This window comes from Crocuta crocuta, unplaced genomic scaffold (genome assembly GCF_008692635.1).
Source record: "Crocuta crocuta isolate KB4526 unplaced genomic scaffold, BGI_CrCroc_1.0 scaffold64, whole genome shotgun sequence".
NCBI lineage: Eukaryota > Metazoa > Chordata > Mammalia > Carnivora > Hyaenidae > Crocuta > Crocuta crocuta.
In genome coordinates, this window is record NW_027530640.1 from 13,082,011 (window position 1) to 13,092,596 (window position 10,586).

A 10,586-nucleotide genomic window follows, 5' to 3' on the forward strand; every position below is an offset into this window, starting at 1 on the left:
ATTTTGAAGGGTGTGTAACTTCAGCTCTGCAGGATTGCATGGGGTAAAACTTGTTGCCAACACATGTGAACCATTGCTGCATTGTAGGTTGTGATCATTTTGCCCCACTGAAACCCATGTATCTGACCTTACGTGCCTTTTGAATACTAGGAGAATCGGGCTAATTTATTAATGATGATAATTATGATGTATCTGTACAGCACTTTTTACATTTGCAAAGTGCTTTCCAGTCCATGTTAGTTACTAGTTATTACAGCTGTAAGGATAAAACACGTCATGTGGATTCATTTTTAATTGGTGCTACTGGTATTTATTCTGTTATTGCTAATAAATGGAAATGGTGGTATGAAAGAAATGGTGGTCATTTCTCAGTATAAGAGTAGGAGAAATTAGAACGCTAATTATCATTAGCTGTTATTATTGAAGAAGGCTGCAGTATGATTCTTACGGTATCACTCTCTGGCTGTCTCCTTGGCTTTTGTGTTCATCACTAAGGCAAAACACCGATGGAATCAAGACTCGGAATCCACAACATTACTAGAATGGGCAGCCAGGAGGCTTTGGGGTCACTTCCCAGTACACTGTTTCCGTCTTCTTTAGTAAGAATTGCAACAAACCAGTTTTTATCCCTGGAGCCCTCTAGTCATCTTATTCATTACTTGTTTAGCCTTTGCTCCTCTCTACAATGGGGCAAATAATGCCCCCAGGAAATCAACTTTGATTGCATACAGGGTATATGGTAGCCACTACATGAAGTAGGTTCAGCAGTTCACAGCCTGTGTTCCATAACAAATAGATTATATTTTCCTTGTGTAGTTAAATTTTATGAGTAGTTATTCTCAGCTGGGAGCAATTTTGCTTCTCAGGGGGACGTTTGGCAACATCTGGAGACATTTTTGGTTTTTGTTACTTGAGTGGAAGTGCTACTGGCATCTACTGGGCAGAGGCCACGCATGCTGCTAAACACCCAATAATGCACAAGACGGCCCTTCACAGCACAGAATTTTCCAGCCCCAAATGTCAATAGTACCAATATTGAAAAACCTTGAAACAGAGTGACCAAATAATTTGTTGTTGAATCCATTTTTGAGATGGAAAGGGAACACCATTAATAATTGGGATACAAGATTTTAGCTGGGCTTTCCTAGGCAAACTCGGATGTATGGTGATTCTACTTACAGAAAGAAAGAGAAACCAATATTACACTAGAAGTTAACTAACTGGAATTTAAATAACAATTTGGGGGAAAAACAGAAAGAGAAAGAAAGAGGTAGAGAAAGGAAAGAAAGAAAAGAGAGAAGGAAAGAAAGAAAAAAGAAAGAGAAAGAAACCAGTACAGCTCTATAACTTGCTAGCAAGGGAACCTTGAGCAAACCACGATGTCTCTCAGTTTTTCAGCGTCTGTTTCATCATCTGTCAAATGGGAATAATTACAGTACTGACCTTATAAATTTGTGGGAAAATGCCTGCTGAAACATGAAATCTTATACAGCAAGATAATCCCAAAAAGGTTTTAGCACAATATCTGACACACTACAGTGCTCAATAAATAGTTGTTGTTATTAATAATCCTTTCCTTCCATCTCCTCACCCTTTTTTCAGAAGTTTAGCTATTATACTCAGGACAGCTTTCCTATTGATTAAAATGTGAGTGACAGATTATAAAACATAAACTTTGGGATAAAAGTATTTTTATTCCTTCATATTTTTGCCCGCCTCTGAAGGAAAAGAAGTGAATTCAGTTTCCTAACTTTACCTACTTCTATCATGAATAATAATCAGGTCTCTAAGTGGTCAAGCGACCAGTGTGTTGACAGCTGTTCCACATCAGTGATCAGTGATCTGAAAGCCAGAGACCAAAGGGCTTAGAAGTCACTTTGCATGTTCAAATGAATGAATTCTACCTGAGCCTAAGTACAATAGCTCGAGGAAGAGAAGAGCCACCTCCGCAACTTCTTTTGGCAGATGGGAAAATCAGGAACAAACCAGGTTTCTATCTCTTAAGGGCCAGGCCAGTCTTCTTCATATGGGTCTTATGGAGACAGTGCAAGATTCGTGCTTTCAAAGAATTACAATTCATCTAATTTTAAAGGAGGAGTTCCCCCAGCGAGTGTTCAGAGCCTTTGTTGTTGGCTTTTACGCTAAAGTAAGATTCTAAGGAAGTCACAAGATGTCATATTCGTATATTTTATGTTTTAGAAATTCAGAACTCAATCATAAAGCACAAACGTAGTTGACCAAACACTAAAGCAATTCTAATGTTAAATCTAGCTTTTAAAACCATCAAAACAACAAGAGGCATGCTAAAACAAACACACAAAAAAACTACAGATAAGCCTCCTTAGGATTTGAAAGCCCCAAGAGCATTCCTAAGAAATGGCAAGCTGGCCTCTCCCTGACCCTGTTTCATCACTTCTGTATGTGTTTTTCTCTTTGGAGAAGAAGCTGATCATATAATTTACTCCAGAATTTGCTTGGCTGTTGGCTGGCAGGACATATACTTGCAACCTGAGAGATCTGTCTGATTTTATGCAGACACACGTACACACACAGCCACCCTTCTGTTCTAATAAAGCAGGAGGCTTTAGCAAAGGAGTGATGTGCTCTTCTTCCTGCGAAGTTGCACCTAAGAGTGATCAGTAGAAACCCTATTGTCAGAACCCTTAAGTAAAATGCTTGTTGGTTCCCATTTTCTCATGGGGTTGATCCATGGGGAAATGCCTGCTGAAACATGCATCTTAAAAGTCTTTTGCCTCAAAAAAAAAGTCCAAGTTTATCTCTGAGCTTAGGTTCCTGTGAGGTAGAGACTGCTCGATTTACTTCCATAGCATGGAGTCTAGTCTGCATAAAGAAATAAGGGAGATTAGCTAGTGAAAAACATAAAGCCCAGCAATTTGTTAGGTTATGCAATTATCCTGTTGACTGGGGAATCATCAATCCTCAAAGAACACGAACAATTCAACCACTGAGCCGGCAGCTGGTCTTAGAGCAGAGCTAAAGCAATTGACAACTGAGGCATAAATAGGCAGGAGACTTAATTAAACAGCTCCCATTTTTTTAAAATGTTTTATTTATTTCTAGGAGAGAGAGAGAGACAGCGTGAACAGGGAAGGGTCAGAGAGAGAGAGGGAGTCACAGACTGAAACAGGCTCCAGGCTCCGAGCTGGCAGTCAGCACAGAGCCCGACGCGGGGCTCGAACCCACGAACCGCGAGATCATGACCTAAGCGAAAGTCGGACGCTTAACCGACTAAGCCACCCAGGCGCCCCACAAGCAGCTCCCATTTTTAAGTTTGGCTTTTGCCAGCTTAACTTGATTTAATTTTATGTGACATTGAATTTTTATTATAAAAGTAATACATGTTCTTCTTTATAAATCAAAGAATCTTACAATTCTGTCTCACACAGGTATCAATGGCAACATGTTCAGGTGTGTTTTTCCACATTTTTCTCTATGTGCCTGTGTGCAAATATGCACGCACACACACACGCACACACACACACTCATAACTAGGAAGGAGACTTTAGTCAATGAGCATGGTGCTCTTCTCCCTTTGACCTTGTACCTAAGGGTTTCATAAAGCAGCCCTATTGCCATAACCAGGTAAGTAAAATGTAGAAAATTAAACTTATGAGGCAGGGTTGCCTGCTTGGCTCTGTCAGCAGAACGTGTGACTCTTGATCTTGGGGTTGTAATTGGGTGTAGAGATTACTTAAACAAAATCTTAAAAAAAAATTAAACTTATGTGATATATGCATAAGTTTGTTTACTTTTTCAAATTAAAAAAAAGATAGTGCCATGCTTGTTACTCTGAAGATTTTTCTTTTTTAACTTATAAGAGCATGGAGATTTCTCCAGGTTAACTCTAAATCACTTCTTTTAATTCCTGTACAAATTTCATATAATGGCCAGATCATAATATCATATAGTGCATGCACCTTTTACTTTATTAATGGACATTTAAGCTAACCCGGATTTTTGTGACTAGAAACAAAAGACATCACTCATGTGCAATGATAATTCAGTACCTGAACTTTATAAAACCTGGTGTAGATGTATCCCAAAGAGGAAATTTAGAAGGACTTTATGAACTTTATGTGACTCCTTCTATAATAACCACAGTCCTCTCTCTGAACACATGCTCAGTTTTGGTACTCGACACTAAATTATGGCTCTATTTACATAGATGATGAAAACAGAAGAGACATTCACAAGAGAGACATAAGTGAGAAAAATGTGTTTTCATTTACTCACCCAAAACCATTTCTTGGGAGCGCCACTTCACCTAAAGACTTTTCTTCATCCAATCACAGACTGAGACACACATATGAAAGAGGGAGCCTGGAAGACAGTTCAAATACTTGCTTAGGCCCATGCTATGTTAAGATCATCTGGTTGAATACTGCATAGAAAGCAGTGTAATTTTCTTCAAGGTTGTTATTTTTAGCTGAGAAGTAGACATCTGAACCTAGTACCTGTGGAACAGATTTCGTTTAAGAAAAACAAATTGTTTATCAATAATGACTCTGAGACAGCCACGGAATCAGGGTAGCCATTCATGTGTTAATCTCAGTTACAAAATCATGTGGCTCATAGCTTTGAAAGATCTTCCTCACTAAATTATTGATATACATCAGCCTTCCAGGAAAGAATTACACTCCCAAGTCCTTAGGTTTATTCCATTCTCTAAGGCTAACAGCATTCATTATCCAGATGAAATACACATTTCTTCTCAACTGCGGTAGCTTTCCACATCACTTTGCTCTGTCTTCCTTAGGCATATGGCCAATTTTCTTGGAGCCAGGGAGTCTAGAAGCTTTAGTCTTCCTCTTGTGCCTTTCACAATGGCACAGTTAGCTTAGAACCTAGTTGGAGGCCTTTGGCCAGTTTTGGAACATAGGTGGGCAGTGCACATGTTTGGGAGCAGTAGCTCCAATAGGCAGAGCTAGATCTAGCCTGGAAATGCCTCTGGGACAGAGAGGTGGTTTTCTGCAGGCCGAGCTTACATCAGAAATGTAGGAGCATTCAGTAAGTTTCTTTGCATAAATTTGGAATGATAGGGTGGAGGGGCCATGGGACAGGTCCAGTCTGCTGGCAGAGATGTGCATTGTAGAACAGATTTTTTATTGTACGTTAAGGAAACCAACCTCATCTAGATTAAGTAGAAAGGAGAATTTATTATAAGGCATAGGTTGTCTCACTGAAACTAAGAATGGGAAAGCAGCTGGGCCTTTAGAAGGATCACAGACTGGAAAGCCAGAGCTGGGTTTGTTTTTTTTTTTAATGTCATCTTTTTGGGATACCTAGATGGTTCAGTTGGTTGAGTGTCTGACTTCTGATTTCATCTCAGGTCATAATTCTAAGGTGTGGGATACAGCCCAGTGTCTGCCTCCAAGATAAGCATGGAGACTGCTTAAGATTCTCTCTCTCACTCTCTCTCTCTCACGCTCTCTCTCTTCTGTCTTTGTTTCTGCCATTCTCCTGTGTGCACTCTCTCCCTCTCTCTTTCTCTCAAAATAAAATAAAATAAAATAATAAAATAAAATGTCATCTTCTCTAATTATCTTTCTTAATCTGCATCATTCTTCCCTATGTCTACAGACCAGATTTTATCTCTTTCCCCCCATAGCTTCTAAATGTATTTATCCTTGGTTCTAGTGGTCCACAAAAACCCACCTTCTATTTCTTTTTCTTTTTCTTTTTTTTAAATATTTTTATTTATTTCTAGGAGAGAGAGAGACAGCATGAGCAGGGGAGGGTCAGAGAGAGAGGGAGACACAGACTCAGAAACAGGCTCCAGGCTCTGAGCTGGCAGTCAGCACAGAGCCCGACGCGGGGCTCGAACCCACGAACCACGAGATCATGACCTAAGCGAAAGTCGGACGCTCAACCGACTAAGCCACCCAGGCGCCCCCCCACCTTCTATTTCTAAATACCCATTCTAAATTCTTCATGGAGAAAAGAACTGATTGGCTTGCTTTGAGTCAGGTGGCCAACTGTGGTCTCATCAGCTATGGGCCAGTGGGCTGTTTAAAGATTTAGACATTTAGAGAAAACTTTAAAAGCTTGCTGACCACTGATATTCCTCAAATGTAAACTAAACATCAGTGTACAGAATCTCAGAAAGTTGAGGCCTACAGGAAACTTATTTAGCAAGTAAGAAAACAGAGAAAAAGAAATGCCTCATTCAAGGTCACAGCCAGTAATAGACAAAAGAAAAGTAATTCTTCTATTACCAGGAACTTCAAGACCTGAGAACACCAGGAGTAAATAACAGTACCTGTTTCATGATATCCATAACAGCCATAAGTAGTATAATTTAAGGAGACCCTATTTATTTTATAGAAAGAGTCATGTGTCACTGCTATTTTTGTTTTTATTCAAAGTGGAAATATCAATATTGATTTCTCTTAAAGAGAAAGTAAAAGTAATACAAAACTTTACATATATATCTTAAACATAAAACATAAAAGTCCAGACCTTGGAGAGTAGCAAGTGAAGTATTTTTTTTAAGTTTATTTATTTACTTTGAGAGAGAGCGCACACCAGTGGGTAAGGGGCAGAGAGAGAAAGAAAGAGAGAGAAAATCCCAAGCAAGCTGTGCGCTGTCAGCGTAGAGCCTGAGGAGGGGCTCAGTCTTCCAAATGGAGAGAACATGACCTGAGCTGAAATCAAGAGTCAGACACTTAACCAACTGAGCCACCCAGGCGCCCCGCATATGAAGTGTCTACAAAGAGGTACCACTGAGAGATTGGAAGCTACTCTTCCATGCCTTCTTCGATGCATATAACTGGGTGCTTGAAGGACCCAATAAATAGCATCCTTCTTCCTTGCCCAGAGTAATGAATAAATTGATAAATAAGTGGATAGCATAAGAAGGCCCAAGTGCTACTTTTGTTAATGATACAGGTGAGTTAGAAGAGGTAAATTAGTGTGAGCGCCAAATTTAGGGGCTTACTGAACCCCACATTAGTCAGGGCTTCCATCCCAGCATCGGGCACAGAGGAAGGATAGCACGGAGGCGCCGAAGAGAACCAGTGTTCACAGCAGGCGGTTGATTTCCAAGAGGCAAAGGAGCAGAGTCAAGTCAAGTATTAACAGTTTATTCTTTCCCACATTGCCAGTCAAATAAGTCACTCCAATCCCATGAGGCAGAGTGAAGAAGGTCCATAGAAAAGCTAAGAGTGTGACTCTGAGTCCCCTTTGCATATAAGGGAGCATTAGGAGAGAGAAGATGCATTTTTCTGTAAATACTCATGTATATTTTAAAGGATCATAATAGTCTTACTTTCTGTAACTTGCTTTTTCCCATATAAATATAAATCTTTTAAATCATTTGCATATATTTCGTGACATGGTTATAGTATAATTTATTTAACCAGTCCCTGTTAATTGATATTAAAGGTTTTGTGTATGTTTACCACTGAAAACAGTGCTACAATGAACACTCTTTTACCACGTTTGGCACATTAATCCAATATTCCTGCAAGATAGGTTCTGAACAGTAGAATTACTAAGTAAAACAATGTGCACATTAAACCTTTTATACATTACAAAATTGGCCCCTGAAAATACAGTATCCTCCTACAGTCAGTTTATGAGAATTTCTACACTTTGCTTAATGGATATTATCAGTCATTTTCATCTTTGAAAATAAGATAAGCAAAGCACTATGGTTTAATTTGTATGTCTTTGATTACCATAAAGTTGCACATTTTTTTTCTATCAGAAGATTATGATTTAATTGATCTGACGGGGTTGTAGCGTAAGCTAAGTGATAATTGGCTTTTCTTTTTGTAATGCAATTGCCTGACGGTAAGTTTTGATTGCTGAGGCATTCAGTTTAATAGGCAGCTACCTCAAAGATGGCTATTTCAAGTGAGAGTGCCACCCCCCACTCCTCATCTTGGTTGATTTCCATCTCTGACCATTCTGGTAGCTTGTGCTTGTTTTTTCTCTCCCTGCACTGTATTTTATTTTTTTATTTTTTAAACATTTATTTTTGAGAGACAGAGGGAGACAGAGCACGAGTGGGGGAGGGGCAGAGAAAGAGGGAGGACGCAGAATCCGAAGCAGTCAGCAGAGCCCAAAACGGACTCAAACTCAGGAGCTGTGAGATCATGATCTGAGTCCCATGCTTAACCGACTGAGCCACTCAGGTGCCTCTCTTCCTACACTTTAAATTCTCACTCTTATGTTTTAAATTCACCAATAAAGAGTGAGGCCATGAGCCCCTTGCCGCCAATAAAAGCAGAACCCCCCCACCCCAAAGCGCACACGCATACACACGCAGGCACGCTCCCTCGCCCTCTCTGTACCCTGCCGCTGGCCCAGCTCTGCCACATAACTTCCATGATCCGTAAGTAATAAAGCTTTCTACTTTTTCCCCAGAGTTTCCTTATGGTTATTGCTGGGAGCGTCTTGCAATTATAAGAACCACATGGGCCTGTCCAGCCACAGGCGTGCATATTGATAGGCTGAGATCAGCACAGAGCAGGTGTACAAGATGCCTTTAAGTATTCAAGCAGCAAATTTGGCTTTAAAACTGTGTGAAAAATTGATGGTGTTATTTGGCCCAGTAGATATGTTAGATAGATTACAGTGTGTGATCTCAGAATCAATATTTAGTCCATATATTTGTGCAATAGATAATTATCATAATAAATACAGACTTGATGTTTCAGTAGGAGGATGCATTAGACCTGTGTCCCCGGAGGTTTGCTGGATCAGGATCTTAGAAACAGTGGAGTACAGTGGGCCAAATACCTTTCTTCTAGATTTCTACCTTTCAGTCTTCAGAGTGACCCTAAGATCAAACCAGAACATTCAAGATTTTGTCTTCCATTTTCCTCAAAAGGAGCCATGTCATTGTTCCTGGTTCTCTGCCCACATTGAGAGAAGTCTGACTAACTCTCCAAGTGTCAGACCTGGAGGCTTTATGTGTAGATCTTAGACTTATTGAAAGACTTGGAAATCCGCATTAACAATACAAAGGAGAGGGGAGATGGGAGGGAAGGAATATAACATTAAAAGTAATACATGATATATCAGTTTGGATTCATTTAGGTTAATATATTTTTAAAAGACATTAATATATTTTCAGAATAAAAATGATGGAAGTTCGGGGCGCCTGGGTGGCTTAGTCGGTTAAGCGTCCGACTTTCGCTTAGGTCGTGATCTCGCGGTTCTTGGGTTCGAGCCCCGCGTCGGGCTCTGAGCTGACTGCCAGTTCAGAGCCTAGAGCCTGTTTCAGTCTGTGACTCCCTCTCTCTCTGACCCTCCCCTGCTCACCCTGTCTCTCTCTCTCTCTCTCCCTCCTAGAAATAAATAAAAATATACATATATATTTTAAAAAAAGGAAGGGAAGTTTTTTAAAGGGTTCCCACAAGTCCCACCTAACATTTCTGGCAAAAAAAAAAAAAAAGAAAAAAGAAAGAAAAAGAAAATCTAGTCAAAACTAGATGCATGGATGTGTGTGACCAACTAAAATACAGGGTTCTTTGTCTAAAGAGAATATAGCCTCTGCCACAAAATGGATGAATTTTTACTTAAAAATTTTTTGATGTCTTATTTATCTTTTTGTTTTGAGAGAGAGAGAGAGAGAGAGAATAACTGGGGGAGGAGCAGAGAGAGAGATGGAGACAGAGGATCCAAAGTGGGCTCTGTGGTGACAAACTGAGAGCAGCAAGCCTGATCTGGGGCTTGAACTCATGAACCACGAGAGATCATGACCTGAGCTGAAGTCAGACACTCAAATGACTGAGCCGCTAAATGGATGAATTTTTAAAAATAATCTCAAAGTGGGGAAATATGTTACATAAGCATGACCGTACTAACGTGATAAAAGATAAAACGTATTTTATAAACAAATTTTTAAAAATTGCATTGCAAGACCACCATGAACAAAATAAAAAGATAAAATATTAATGTCACAGATAAGGACTAATTTCTATACATAGAAGTCCTACAAATTGAGAACAGCCCTCAAAACCAACAGAAAAAATGTACAAGGGATATTTCACAGAAATAAAAATACATACAGATATTTCTAACATATGATTCAAAGGAATTCAAAACAACACTCCTCTGAGATAAACTTTTCATCCACTGATTGGAAATGGTTACAAAGTTTAACCCCACAGTGTATTAGCAAGGGTGCAGTTCACCAGGTGTTCTCATTTGCTGTCTTTCAGATACTTACTTGTGTCTTCCCTCATGTGCTCTAAACTTCGCCCCTGATCCTTGCCTGTTGCTGCCCTAAACAAAATCTTCTGTGGGCTTAGACTTCATTTCTGCTGACAGGGTCCTGCCTCAATCATGCATGTAAGTCTTTTGCTTTCTTTTCTAAGGTTTTTCTGATGTCTCATCATGGGACTGTGGTCCTTGGAGGTACAGGTTTACATAGAAGTATGGGACTTAACAACTCTTGGTCATCCTTAAATCAGTGAGCGACGAGAAACAAATGTTTTTCCCAGTTGATCCTTGGGTGAACAATTACAAGAACCATCCTATACACTCCTTTAAATTTCTGGCCGGCTGGAACTTCAGTTGCTCACAGTGGCCATCTCAACAACACATCCTGGATT